Source organism: Centruroides vittatus, unplaced genomic scaffold, assembly GCF_030686945.1.
Source record: "Centruroides vittatus isolate TY-2023 unplaced genomic scaffold, ASM3068694v2 contig_458, whole genome shotgun sequence".
NCBI lineage: Eukaryota > Metazoa > Arthropoda > Arachnida > Scorpiones > Buthidae > Centruroides > Centruroides vittatus.
The window spans coordinates 54537-70563 of NW_027122254.1; the positions used below are offsets into that span (position 1 = coordinate 54537).

The 16027-nt window shown below is 26.9% G+C and overlaps 1 protein-coding gene across 1 annotated transcript in view; it reads right to left on the reverse strand.

Annotated features, from left to right (window-relative positions):
• The window catches only part of LOC136977386 (wings apart-like protein homolog), a 34492-nt gene extending 28582 nt beyond the window's left edge, over positions 1 to 5910 (reverse strand). The window contains exon 1 of the mRNA XM_067272845.1: positions 5760 to 5910. The gene's annotated coding sequence lies outside the window, so the exon portion shown is untranslated. The remainder of the gene's footprint in view (positions 1 to 5759) is intronic.
• Positions 5911 to 16027: the final 10117 nt, after the last annotated feature.

A 16027-nucleotide genomic window follows, 5' to 3' on the forward strand; every position in this document is an offset into this window, starting at 1 on the left:
CATCAGTGTAGCTCCTGCTTTATATCTGTTCATGCTATTTGCAAATTGTCTAAAAGCAATAAGGGTTATTGATCTGATATCTGTTTCATATGCAAAAGCAAGCATAATATACACTCAAACTTATTTTTGTGCAGTCTTTTGTGCGATTTGTTTTGTGAAATTTTTTTGTGCGGTATACTAATTTGATTGAAATTCATATACCGCACAAAAAAAATCACACAAAACAAATCATACAAATAAAAAACATCACACAAAAACAGGTTTGAGTGTACAATACAAATTGAAAGAGAAGCACAAAGGAGTTAAACAAGCTGCAGAGAAGATGGTTGATGATACTGCTAAAAAACTGAATATTAGCTAACTATTATATACTGGAAAAAGTATTTTTCTTAATGTACCAAAACATTATGGGAAAAATTATTGATTTCAGAAATGGAGTTTACATGGTAGGGACTACACCAGAATAATTAAAAATTGGTTCTGTTGTTACAAATTACAAAAGTCATCGAAGGATTATAATGACAAAATACCAGAAAGATCAATATCTCTGCCAGAAGCTATGACTAACCAATCATTATTTGGTGGTCAAGGATTTGAAAAATGCTCATGCAAACCTGTAAAAAATCAGTGCCACACTAATCGATGCACATATTTTAAAAAGAAAGTTCTTCGCAGATCTAAATGTCAGTCTAGTTTATCTTGCATTAATATATAATACATCTATTTGATATGTTTACTATTATTTTCTAACTATTGGAGAAATTTAATGTTTTTAAGGTGTTTTCTCATTTTTATAATTTAATGCATTGTTTGGTATGTCAAACTACCTATCTTTATTTATGTCATCATTTTACAAAAGTAATTCTTAATTATAATAAAGTACCTAAAAATTAAGAATACTTAGTAGCAATACATGTTTTTAAAGATTATAAATGACCAAGGAAATTTTAAATAAATAATTTTGATTATGCAATATATGTTTTTTTACTTCCTAATATTTTTGTCCCTAATCTTAGTAAATAAAGATTAGGGACAAAATGTGCTCAAAACTACTTAATTTTTATAGTTTATGTTGGCAAGATCATTTGTTGCATAATTCATTAAATTCTTTGTTGCTCTTCGCATAATGCATAATTCATTAAATTCTTTGTTGTTTAAAAGTAAGCTTGTAGTTTTGAGCACATTTGAGAATGTGCTCAAAACTACAAGCCTAGATGGACTAATTTTTGTTAATATTGACAGAAACTTATTTTTCTATGTAAATTATTCAATAACTCACACAATAATAATAAATATTAATTGATATCTAGATACCAACATAAAGCTGACATAATTTCTATACTTTCTATAATCAAACTTTTAAATGTAGATCATTATTAAGATATCATTTTTAATATAACTGTTCTGTTTTTCATTCAACACATCATAAAGATTATCTTTCTAATTAGAAAAAAGCATTCTAATAAGACACATTTTAAAATTATATAGCAATATTAGCCAGCTAAATGTTAGTTAACTTTATTACAAAATGGCAGTGTTTAATCAAACAGTTAGATGCTTTGTAAACAACTGAATTAACAATCCAGCTGCAACATTGATCTTCAAATATCGACATCTTTCTATAAGACTGAGAAGTCTTCAAATACCATATTGGGACATTAATACATGATAACCAATGAGCAAATAACAGATTCCACTTAATAAAAGTTTGAATCAATGGGTTGAATGGAAGAGTGGTTAGAATGGCAGCCTATCACTCTGAGGGATCCAGATTGAATCTGGATGGGTCAGAAAACCATAGAAATTTTTTGGGGAGTAATCTGGATATGTTAGGCCCTGTCCCTCTTCACCCAGATACCCCATTGTGGATCTGGCTGAATCCACGTTGGCCTTGCTAAAAAGGCTCTCTTAGAGTCCATAGAGTTAAAAATTAAATTTAAGTTGGCAACATTTAACAATTTTGTCAATATTCTTGGTCTATTTTAAAGTTATGCCAGTTTTTATTTTTTTAATTTAAATTTTAAGTATTGAATTCCATTATTACCATATTTTTGTGGAATGACCAGCATGCCGGTCTATCCAGAGAAGACCATGAAATCAGATATTTCTGTATAGTAAAAATCAGCATGCTGGCTTATCCTGGGGAATGCTGGCATGCTGGCTTAGGTGAGGTTATAGATAGCCAATTAGAAAACAAGAGTTTTTATTCTGAAACTGTAAAACTGTCAGCATTACATCAAAAATTACAATTATATGTTTAATTTCATTTTGTCTTCTTTCTAACGACATAAAAAAGCACTTGGAATTCTGAAAGTGTTTTTTTGAAAACCCACACTGACATACTACTACTGCTGTTGTTGCCACCAATAAGTCATTAACTATTTTATTGTCTTGTATACGAAAACTCTCTTCCTTATTTTAAGTCAGTCAAATTACAATGTTATTATTTTATTGTACTCTGAGGAATGTTTTCTTTAACATTTAGTTAACTAGTTTTGTTAGATCTGATAAATTTTATATTTTAGTCACAGTTTAACCAGCATGCTGGGCTCCCCCATTTATACGCAGCATGCCAGTCATGCCGCAAAAATTCGGTATTATTATTATTATTATTATTATGTTGAGAATGTGCTCAATTGATACTGGTTCCAAGAGCTAGGCTGAACTAAAGTCAAAGCATAGCTACCCAAACAAGTGTTATATTAAGTTTCTCTGTTATTGGTATGTGTGTTAATATCTAGAAACTTCCTAACAATGCAGTGTGTGTGTTCAATATTGCTTCTGTAATGCCATGTATATGTTTTTATTAAGGTTTAATGTTTCTAGACTTTTGTGTAGTGTATGTGGTATAACCTGTAGAAGAGAGGACAGCAGGTACAATAGATACTTTATCCATCCTCCAAATTTTGAGTGAGTGGAGTGTACTTGTTTTTTCAGAGTGAGCATTTTTTATGTTATGGGTGTTTAGAACAGAGATGTTTATTATATTAGTGATCTTATTGCATTTGTCATTGAGAGTGATGTCAGGTCTATTGCGATGAATTATTTTATCTGTAAATATGACTCTGTCCTAGTATATTTTGTGTGTGTCATTTTATAATACTATCTGTGGAGTATATTTGTAGTATGGTACCTGGATGTTTAATAATCTGTGTTTGTGCACAAGTTCTTGGTGTGATATATTTGCTATTTGATTATGCCTATGTAAATAGTCTATGCTGAGAGCTTCCTACCAGAAGTTATATGTTGTATTGTTTCTGGCAGAATGAGGCATTTTCTGCAAGACTCATTTGTCAGTGATGTATCCTTCAGGATGTATTTTCTGAAGTTTTTAGTGTTTATGACTTCATCTTGAATGGCAATCATAAACCCTCCAGTCTTTCCAAACAGATAGCCCTTATCATTATTATTATAACATTTAAATAATAATTTTCAGTTTACAAATAATTGATAACAATTTTTAAAAGCTACATAGTAGCTAGCATAAATATGGCAATAAAATCATATAAGTGTAATATTGAAGATATAAATCATATCTTTTGAATTTCCCTTGTCAAACTACATTTCTTTTCAAAATAAATTATTCTTTTTTGTCTATATTTAGTGGTTATAATAAAAATCTCTGCAGAAACATAATGTATTATCTATGTTTAATACTATTTTTTTCATTGCGAACTTTTTGCTTCAAAGCAATTTCCATATTTTCAATTTGCCATTAACTAATGTTTCCTTAACATTAGGAAAAAATGGGTCTAGAATGCTTTGATACAACTGTTTTGGCACAGATGGTACTAGAGCACAGTGAGTTCAGCATAATCATTTTGAATACCACAACACTCAAAACTACAAGCCTAGATGGACTAATTTTTGCTAATATTGACAGAAACTTATTTTTCTATGTAAATTATTCAATAACTCACACAATAATAATAAATATTAATTGATATCTAGATACCAACATAAAGCTGACATAATTTCTATACTTTCTATAATCAAACTTTTAAATGTAGATCATTATTAAGATATCATTTTTAATATAACTGTTCTGTTTTTCATTCAACACATCATAAAGATTATCTTTCTAATTAGAAAAAAGCATTCTAATAAGACACATTTTAAAATTATATAGCAATATTAGCCAATACAGGAACCCAACCAGTGGCCAAGTAGTCCTCGTACCCTAAACACTGGGAGTTTGGTCGTGGATTTGCGCCTCACTCGAATGGGCTGGCCATGTGGAGTTTTCAGGATTTTCTCTATGTTTTTAATGCCTAAATAGGGGCCAGTTTCCCTTAAAAAGACCTCCCGGAAGGCATCCCCCCCTAGGCAGATCGCCCAAGTGTTGCATTGTCATAACTTAACAAACAAACTTAGCCAAAATAGTAATCCCTATATTTACATGAGTAATTGGCTCAAAGAAAATAGTGCTTAAATGGATGTGTGGAAAGCTGTTTCAAATAGAAATCTGTTCCACATTCTCAAATACAGTATTTTGTTCTTGTATAAGTATAAAGTTTAGCCTACTGTTCAATTAGCTTCAACTAACTATGCCAGTACAGTTTTTATTATTTAAATATAGTGATAAATTTCATTTATTGCCACAACATGTCATATGTAATGTACAAAACAAAAAGCCTAAGATCATAAACAATAAATATATTAATTAGATATTCATAGTATTGATACTTCCTTTACAAATTTTAAATTCCTTTTCTTTGAATTTATATAAAATCTGATGCACAACAAAAGTTTCTCACTTTATAATTTTAGATCATCTTTTAAATGTAAAAATTTATATCATAATGTACAGTTCCCGGAAAAGATAAAACTTTTCAAATTTTAACTTAGAATAAGTGAAGATTTCATATAAAAGGTCAAAGATGATAAATCAAAAGAATTGAATTTTTCTTACTGATTATAAATATTAATCAAATCTAACTTGTCTGATCCTAATGTGGAGAAAAAAATATCAAATTTTCAGGAATTTTCAAGATTTTATCTAATCAAATTGCATCAGGTTCTAATTTAACGTTAATGATACCACAAATAAACGAAAATCTCTGTACATGCTAAAAATGGTTCAAGGAATTAAGTGTATTCATCAACTCCTTTAACTGTTTTTATAGCATATAGAGATTCAATTGTCAAAATGCTGTAACAAAATTCAATTGATAATGATGATATTCTAGCCATTGGGATAACTTACTGGACTAATTACCATATATTTACCAGTTGGATTTTAGAAGAATGTCAACAATTTCAACCCGGTTAAACTAACGGGTCATCCTCAGGAATCATTAGTAAAAAGCAAAGTGCTACCCTAGTGTTAGAAAGAAGTACAAAAGGACTAGATTCGAATAAAGTAAACATTTAACATAGATTAAATGATACATATATGAAAAGCAAATATTTTTGCACGTGTTAAATGATCATCATCGGGCTAAAAGATTGCTAGTTATGTAGACCGTTTGAGTCATTGATTTTGAAAAAAATGCTGGATATGGAACTCAAATTTCTTGAGTTCCCCACTAAGACATTTGACAATTTCACACCAATACTGAATTTTCATAATGTTTCAAGCTTCAGATCACATTATTCTTGTTTTAATTTATTTAAAAACATTATTTTAAAGGTTCTTTTAACTATTTTAAAGTTATAGATTGTATAATAATAAAGATATTGTGCTTATAAAGGAAAAAACTTGGTATTTTAATTTAAAAATATTATTTAATATATTTAAAAAATATATATAAACTCACTTAAGAAATAAATTTCTGCTGAATTAAACTGTAAAATCCTCAACGTAACCGCATATTTGCATTCACATTTCATTAAATAAGCTAAACATTTGAAATAAATCACAAAATACTACTAAATTGTCAATTTCAAGCAGCTTCCATTCAAATTTGAAAATGGTAACCATGGTAATTGGATCATGATCACGTGATTACTAAATTAAATAAAATTTTATAGCATTTCACATAACTTAATTATACACTTATCATGCTGAGTATTAATAAATAAAAGTTTTAAACAAAATATTATAGAAAAATGAAAATATAACTGGTTTATCATTAAGATTATTTATATTATATATAAATTAAAATATTTTGTTATTATTAATATTAAATTCATTATTTAAATTATAAATTAAATAAAAATAGAGCATCAAAACCTATTATTAAAAATTTTGTAAATTTACAAAATGGCGGCGTCCAACTAACGGTTATTAATTTGAATTTTACCGCCATTTATAGCAATTATTTTTGTTTAAAATTTTATAAAATTTGATAGATATTAATATTTAACGACTAGTCTCGATTATTTTTTAAATATTATTATAAAAAACTTATCAAACAAAAAATAAACTTTTATTATTTTATTTTTTAAAAAGTTCATTTTCAAATAATAAAATTAATTTTAATTTTCGATTATTATTATTCAATGAAAGATAATTGTGGATTATTGTGTGATTCCCCGTTTTTTCTAACTGGAAATAAATTACAATTACGTCAAAAATTATCAAAACATGATTGGTTGGCGAAATTCAAAAATTATAAACCAATCATATTCGGAGATTTGTTTAGATACGTGATAATATACATATTTAATTAGTACAAATTGAATATTTTATTTATAAAGTTAATAAAAACATTAATACTTTAATTATAATTATTTGTTTTTAATTATTTTTAAAATTTTATAAGTGTTTTTTTTAATACTCTTTTATAATGTTTAGTTGTACATTATTTACTTAATTGTACTGGCATTTATTTATAAAGAGAATTATTTAAAAACATTAAACTACTTACATTTTTCACTAATAGATGTCGCTAAAATTCTTTTATAAAATACAATTATTATAGGATTTTAATTTTTTTAAATATAAATGTTTTTTCAACAGAGTTTTCGCTTCTAAAAATACTTTATTTTTTAAATCAATTTAAACCCATTTTTAAAGAAAAGCCAAATAAAAATTATAAAGCGAAAAATACGAACTTTGAAGCTAACATTGAAGAGAATCCGGGTTCGATTTTGGTCTTTCCATCGTTAATTTACCATGAGCAGCATTCAATTCTTCATCTTTAATCAATGCTACTCGATCCCATTGAGGGTTAGCTTCCTCTAATGTAGTTGTGGTGCCTTTGTGGTTATATAAACTAAAATATACTGGTGCCTTGAGTTAATTAACATCAGAAACATTTAATTAGCGATATGAAAGTATTTATTTGATATTTAAAAAGAGAAGCCTATCCCTCCTTCAAATGATAATTAAGATTATGAGCTTCTAAGATGTTGATTAACTTATATATTAAATCCATCTTTAAGCCAATTACAGAAACCAGATCTAGTTTAAATTAAGACTCCATGCCATTAACTCTCTCCTTTGGAAAACATAGTTGGCCATTGTTAACCATAACTTGACCAATCCAAGATTAGGTTTGGACCTTGATCTATAAAGCTATTATTTATTAAAGACCGTCCATAAATGACGTCCACACTGGAAGAGAGGAAAGGGGTTAAAAATTAAATGTATTTATTAAAAATTTAAGTTTAAACATTAAAATGATAACAGAAATAAGCTAAAATTAAAGAAAAAACATTAAATTTTTACACCGTTATTCAGAGATTTTGAGAGTATTCTTTTTATTTAAAAACTTAAAAATATATTTAAAATTCAGACCGTTTTTAAGAAAATTACATCAAGAATTTAGGGGAAAAAATATATTTTCTAGAGAACAAATTAATCTTAATTTAGAATAAATTAGAAAATCTTACCTTAAATATTGTAAATTATTGTCATTTATATTATTTTAATCCTTAATTACACTTTAATCTAAGTGCAAGGAGTTTACTTAGGGGTCATTACAGCGTTTAATTGATATTCATTACGATCTCATAAATCTAAATTGAGTAAAGCCAGTTTAGAAACATCTCCAACCATTTTATATTATAATATTATTGAAATTATGTCAGTAAACATGCTAAACTATTGTAAATAAATGTAAAATTATTCAATTTATCTGTTATACATCCCTAATGCATTAATTTATATAAGCTCATATAGGAAAATGGATATGGCAATTTGAAGCTACACTACGTTTATGGATACGCTGTAAATTATAATTTTTAAATGTTTAATATAAGAAAGTAAGGTTATAGATATTATAAAATTACAGCTTAATTTGTGTAAATAATTTACGAATACTTAAAAAAAAATAAAATAAAATCTTGAATTAATAAAAATTAAAGAGGATTTTATGCTTTAAAATGTGGATTTATGAGAAGTAAAGTTAATTTTAAGCTTAAATAAGAGAAAATTGTCAGTGTAAATGTTATAAAAATGTAGTTAAATGAGTAGAAATGAGTGTTTTATATTTAAAAATAAGTAGAAATTTTTAATTAATTAAAATTAATTCAGGTTTTATGCATGAAACTGTGGGTTTGTAGGAAGTAATTATGAAGTGTATGCTGTTTATAAAGAATTAAAGCAAGTTTTAGAGCTTAAAACTTAACAAAATATAGGCATAAATATTCAAATAATTTAAATTAATTTTCATAAATAATTAATTTCTATTTAAAGTAAGTAGATATTTTTAATTAAATAAACATTAATTCAGTTTTTGTGCTTGGAAGTAGAAGTTTATAGGAAGTAAAACTAGTTTTAAAGTCTAAAACTTAATAAAATATTTAAAATAATCTGAAATTATTTTATTAAATAATTATTTTTTATTCGAGAAGAACAAAAATTTTAATTAACAGAAACTAATTTAAATTTTATGCTTAAAAGTGTAGATTTACAGGAAGTTACAATAAAGCTATACATTGATATAAAGATATAAAGAAATAAATAATTTTTAAAGCTTAAATCATAATAAAATACCGAAATATTTATTAAAATTCATGCTTCGAACTTCCAATAATGTCCGCCTCCTAACGACGGACACCTCTAAACAGGCACGTTGTTTTTCTTTTCTTTGAACAAAAATGCACACAAAGAAACCTCCAAACAAAGGCCATTTTTACCTTCTAATCAGTGGCCGTTGTTCACAGGTTTGATCGTAATTACTTTCTTTTCAGATTAATAATTTTCCTGGTAATAATAATTTCTACTTAAAACTGTATATAAAATATTAATAAATTGAAATTAATTCAAATTTCGTGCTTGAAAAGGGTCGACGTAGGTGTGAGTGTTGTTTATAAGAAATAATTAGCATCATTTTTAATTTAATAAATGTAATTTTAATATCTATTTATATATATATTTTTCCTCATAGTCTAAGTAAAGATTTCTTTCTATACATAGTGAAAACGTGTTCTATATTCATCAAGAGGAGGTGGTTATTTAATTGGTAAATGACGTGCAACTGGAGCGATCATGCACTATCTTACTGAAAGACTCATTTACACAACGACGTGTTAGCAAACTTCTCTCTATAAATATTCATCAGAATGATGTCACAACTCATCAAAACATCCTACCAACTTCATTAAAAGACTTTCTCATATTACTTTCTTTAAGGAAACAACACAGCTCCATCCTTTCTATACGTACAGTACTACATACAGATATGTTTTTAATATTTAAATAAATTCTGTATATTGTAATATTATTTATTAATTTAATAGATAAGAAATATAATTAAATTTCAATGAAATAATAATAATTATTACTGCAAACGGCATATTTTATTTGACTTTACTTTATGGAAATAATTAAATTTCTCTGTCTCTTTTATAAATTACAAATTCATTGTATGTTTTATTAATTAAAATATAATTTATTAGTTATAATTATAATTAAAATTTTAAATAAATGAATTTAATTATTTTATTTTAATATTATATATTAGATCGTTTTCATTAATTAAATGTAACGAAAACGTTTAAAGTTGTTGTTTTTTTAATTTAATTTTTTAATTAATAATTAAGAAAAAATAATTAATTTTTCAATATTTATTTTAAAAATGTATAGATTTCTCTAGAAAATTAACTTTTTTTGTTTAATTTCAACGAAATAATTATTAAAAAATATAATTATTTCTACAGTACTTTAATTATCTTTGGTTAAAAATAAATTAATTTTTTCTATCAGAATACTTCAAATATATTAATTTTTATTAATTATAATCAAAATTATTATTCTTTTTTTTTACAAGTTACATTAAATTCCTTCGAGTTTATATGTAACATGATTCCTTGTAAGACCAGAGATACCATTATGCTATTTAATAGGGTCTTGTACGTAGAGGGTAACCGAAAATTAAGTCTTTTATGAAAAGAAAATGATACTAAAATGATGAAATATTAGTGTTTTTATTTGTTTTATTAATTTTATTCTTACATCTTAATGGAGATGAGGAAGACCTGACGTTTGTGAGAGGGATCTCATTTCTCTCAGCTCCTAATTTTACGTACAGAATGGTCCAGAAGTCAAATAACCGTGTATTTTTCAAGAAATTAAGCAATTTTTACAAACTTTGTAAGTAATAATATATTTAAATAACTCCATTCTCCAGATTAAGAAAGGACAGACAGCCGGACGGTAGGACGACAGTGGGAATTTATAGTTCTAAATTGCAGCCCAATAATAAGACAGCAATTTAGACTGGACACTGTTGAATTACACCGGGCGAAAAGTAATAAGGACAAACGAACGGACGGACAGACGGACGAACATTCTATTATATAAATTCTTTCAGTGTTTATTCATGATTATATAATCATGAATAAAGGCTGAAAGAATTTATTAGTCAAATACATTTAAAAATATTAAAAATAATATTTATATTCAGTATCAACTTTCAAAATTGAAGTAAACAATGGAAATTTGAATAATATTGTTTAATGTGTATCAATTTCTTGGAAATTTTCAATTACCAGTCGAGAGAAATAATTGAATTAATACAAAATAAACGTTAAAAATATCGAATTACTCACGAAAATTGCATATTTTATTTGGTTTCAATTTATAGAATTAATGTTGTTTTCCGATCAAAAATACCGTTTTAAATATTTAATTAATTCTTAAAATAAGTTTTTTTTTATTATGAAATGTAATAGCAATTTTTTGTTAATTATATAGGCCTTTCTGTGTCTCTGTACATCCTAAAATTCATAAAATTCAACATAAACTTACGTCTATATTGATAGATTCATGCTTATATCGAGGTCTAGAGTACATAAATTTATCAAAAAGACGTTTAAAAATTTTGATAAGCGTGTAACATGCCTTAAAGTTTTATATTCTTAATGGAAATATATTATTGTAGAAACTAGAATTGTTATATAACTCATTTTCAAGGAGTTTATAGGCATTTATGTATCTATAAAAGCAAAGTATGTGGACATAAATACTTGTAAAAGCTTTCAGTATTGGTTGATAGAAAATTTCTGCGAGCCTTAATAAGCCTGAAAAGGCGTTATATTCCCAGTAATATTTGCAAAACTTTAATTGATCTATTATAGTTTTATCACATTCTTGAAGAACATTATTAAAAATTTTATTATTTCTTTCTCTCAATTAATAATAAAAAGATAAATAAAATACATTTAATTGATTACTTCATTTAAATAATTAAAAAATTGATACATTTTTAGAAATCGATTTCAACTATCAGCTGATTAACTGATCAATTTTCCTCAGCTGATAAAAAAATATGTCGATTTCGAAAATTGATTTATTTTTAGTGTCAATAAATAATCAATTTACAATAAAAATGAATCAATTTAAGAAATCGACATAAAAGAATCATTTAATTTCTATTAAACAGATGAAAAAATAATCAAATTTCAACAATATTCCTTATTTAAGTATATCAATTACTCCTGAAAATGACATATTTTTCCACGTGATTTTTAATTGATAACTCAGAAAAATAAATCGGAATTCTCTATGATTACATTTACTAAAAAAAACACACACACACATCAATTTCTCTTAAAAATTGATGATTTTACTTCTTTAATCGATAATTGAAGAGAAAATAATCAAAAATCTTTTCTGGACTTTATATTACGAAAATAAAATAAAGAATTCTAAGTATATTTATGAGACGAAATTAAAGAAAAATAAAATGCTTTCCTCTATAAGAAAATAGATTCAATAACAGGAAACAAGCATTTATGAAAGGATATTTTATTTTAATAGCTACGAAACCAGATATCAATTTACAAACAATACATTCTCTATTGCTCTCTTCATCCTCATTTTATAAGAAGAGGAAAAGGGAAAAGGAGAGTATTCTCTTTCCCTCTTTTTTTATAGGGGGAAAGGAGGGAAATAGTGTCATTAAAACTGAAAATGTGTTATTTTATAGGGAACATCATCTTGCGGAACGATCACCTTTTAGAGACAATGTAAAAGAATTGATGCTATATCTTAAGAAAAGTAATAAATTTAAACATAATTCTCTCTTAAATTTTTGAAGTTTTCAAGAAAGTTTAATCTCCATAAAGTATTATTTAATACCTAATAAATTTTAATCAGCATTTGATCCTCCATTAAGTTTAAATCATATCGTTAGATATCTTTACTAACAATCTTCCTTTTTAAGCTATTGCTTTATTTATATAGTGAAGGATTTACTCGGTCCTTTAAAAATTCACTATATCGAGGTTCTACTGTAGTTTAACATTGTAAAATTGTTGCATTAAAGAAAATTCATTTCATTGATTAAGCTGCAATTTGAAAAAAAAATTGTAGACTGATAAATTCCCACTGTCGTCTGTATGTCTGTCTGTCTGTCCTTCCTTAATCTCGAGAACGAAGTTAGATGGATGAAAGTCGAGACCAGATATGGAAAGTTTAGGGCAGGAGGCCCCGATTAATTATTCACAATAAATAATCGCTCGTTATAACTTTAAATTTAAATGAATTTTAATTAATACAGTGGGTTCTTGATATAGTGAATTCTCAAAGGACTAACGAGTAAGCTAAATCGTTCGCTATATCGGGAGTTTAACAATATTGTACTTTATATCGGGGTAGCCACGTGTATGCGTAATTACGTGTTTAAACCAATAAAAAAGGGCATTTAGAAAAGTTTTTAATGAATATTTTTATACGATTTACATTTTTAAACGTCATTAAATAATAAATTCCTATTAAGTAAATGCGTTTTAAATCCATAATTTTATTAACAGGATGTTACACTCGTTTATATCTTATTAATGAATTTTGTGGTAGTTACGTTAAGAACTTAGCATGTAGACGTCATAAACTTTCATTACATTGATATTAATTAAATGCTTTAAACAGTCTTAATATTTTAAACATGCTCACGATCTTCGCATTCATTTCTATCAGGAACTAAAAATAAAATTTCTCTGATTAATTTTTAATTCTCGTTTTAAATCTATAATGACCCAAAATGTCAGTTAATGTGGATGGCTGACCCTTATTATATCTCGGCTAACTTTTGACCGCTCCAAAGCGTAATTTTAACCGTCTGGAGATCCCTTTTCAAATACTCATAAAACAATTTGATGCTTCAGTGATATGCTTTCTACTTTAATTTTAAGAAAAGTACTCTTCTTACTGTTACTTTGCTTCAACAATATTCATTCTATTTCTAAGAAGGATAGGAGTAAAATGAAAAACGCTTTGAGTGTTTCGTTGACTATCTTCAAAGGAATCTTCCGAATTATTTGCGAAGGGGCATTCAGGATCATCTGCAAAAGGATCTTCGGGTTCATCTGCAAAGGTATATTCAGAATCCTCTACAAAAGTATCTTCAAAATTATCTGTGAGAGGATAATCGGAATCGTCTACAAAAGATTTTCAGGATTATTTCTAATCATCATTTCTGATGTTGTTTATATGTATAAATTTACATCTCAAATCTCAACATTTTAGACACTTGTTGAGACTCCATTTTTCTACCTACACAATAAGATTGAGGCAGGAAATATCGTTTTCTTAATTCTGAGTTTAATGATTTTGAAGCGGGATGTTTCAAATTAATAATGTTAGATTTTGTAATGTTTTTCTTTATATTTCCGAGAAGAAAATTATGTAAGGTATTATACAAAAGTATGAAGTACTAAGATACACAATTGGTATGATGAAGAACATTAGTTTGAAGGAACTTCTCTCCTGTAATCTTCATTGGATAAAAGCCCTGAACACTGGTAGTGTTCAGAACTTTTATCTAACGTGGGCAGCTGAAGGTTCGCTCCTCACCAACGTGCTGGCCAGGTGGTATTTTCTGGGTTTTCTTGTAGAGTTGTAGGATAGAAGGGATATGGCTACGCTGCACGTGGGCTATATGCCAAAGAGAGAGTACCACCCTGCAGGACTTTCTATAGGAAACTGGCCCCTATTTAGATGTTAGACAGGTGAGGAAAACCCAATTTTCTTCACGTGTCAAATTGTGCTCCAATCCAATCCAATCCAATCCAATCTTCATCTTGGAAAAGCCTAAAGAGAATTTAAGAAAATTAAATTTGAAAAGTTATCATCAGCATTATCTTATTTAACATTTCATGGTGTTAATCAAAACCTTCCATTCTTTCCGGGTTTTTCCTATTTAGCTCAAGTCATTTTTAATCTGATTTCTCCATCTTCTTCAAGTCTATTGTCTTCTTGGATCTCTTACATTAATGTTATCATCCATCAGGTTTATGTAAAGCATACGTCAAAGAGCCATCAAGCCATTCTACTAATTTATTATAAGAATGTTACTTGTAAAATAATCATAAATTCGAAAGGAAAGTAAAAGGTATAAGTTATGTTATGTTTTAAAAGCATTATCTTATCATTAACATGGCGCAACATAAATGGTTTTGGTGCTAAATTTTCTTATAATGGCATTACTGTTATGAATTATTCATCATAGTTACTCTCGTGTATACTATCCGTTATAGTCATATCAATATAAGCTATACTTTATGATCTTGATCAATACAAGTTTTTTATTATTATTCGAAACCACTCTAAACTATTCAGTATAAATGGAACCACTAAAAACCGAACTTAAAGTAACAAGAATATATCGGAAAATAGAATTCCGATAAAGAATAAATTGGAACAAAGTTAGAATTCCTGATGAAGTGCACGTCTTTGTCAAGCTGGATTTCCTGATGAAGCATATAGTCTTGAAACTCCTGCTGAAGAACAGGTTATTACAAAAGAAATTTGAACGGCTGATGAAGAATAAATATAGTTTAAATTCTTGAGGGAAAACATGATTAGAGTAGTTTATTATAAAGAAAATTGATTAAATCTTCTTGAAGACCATGTTTTTTATGAGTTATAATATTATAATAATATTCATATAAAATTGAATCTTGATGATGAAAAAATCTTTGTCAGACTGGATTTCCTGATGAAGAATAGATTCTTAAGAAGTTGGAATTGCGGCTGAAGAATAGATTACTTTAAAAAAAGAATCGAATTCTAATGAAAAACAGAGCCTTATAAAATTAAATAGAATTCTTGAGGAAGAATACGATTAGAGCAGATTCTGTTAATGGAAATTTAGCATGTTTGAAGAATGGGATTCTTAAAATTGGAATTTTCGACAAAAAGCAGATATTTTACACTTAAAATTGAATTTTGATGAAAATTAGATCCATGCCAAATTGAACTTAATAAAGAAGAGATTCTTATAAGAGAAAATGAGTTCTATCAGTTGGAATTCTTGAAAAAGGAAACTTAAGAAGTTAGAACTTCTGGATGAGGATGAGTTTTCTGCATCCAGAGAACTCACCCCTGATGAAGAACAAGATTTTTACATTCGCAACTCCTTTATCTTTATCAAAAATTTTCTAAATTATTGATAATAATAATAAGAAACTATCTTTTAAATTTACGCACGAAAAACATAAAATGTGATTATTTAATGGAACATTAAGCAAATATTCAAATTTTACATCCTTACAACTCTGTAAACATTAAGAGTTTGATTTGTTTACTTAAAATATGAAGAGAAAATCGATGAGTCCAGTTCATCTACAATATTTTAAAAGAATAAAATGGAAAATTTTAATTAATAAATTAAACGGGAAGATAAAAAAGAATTGG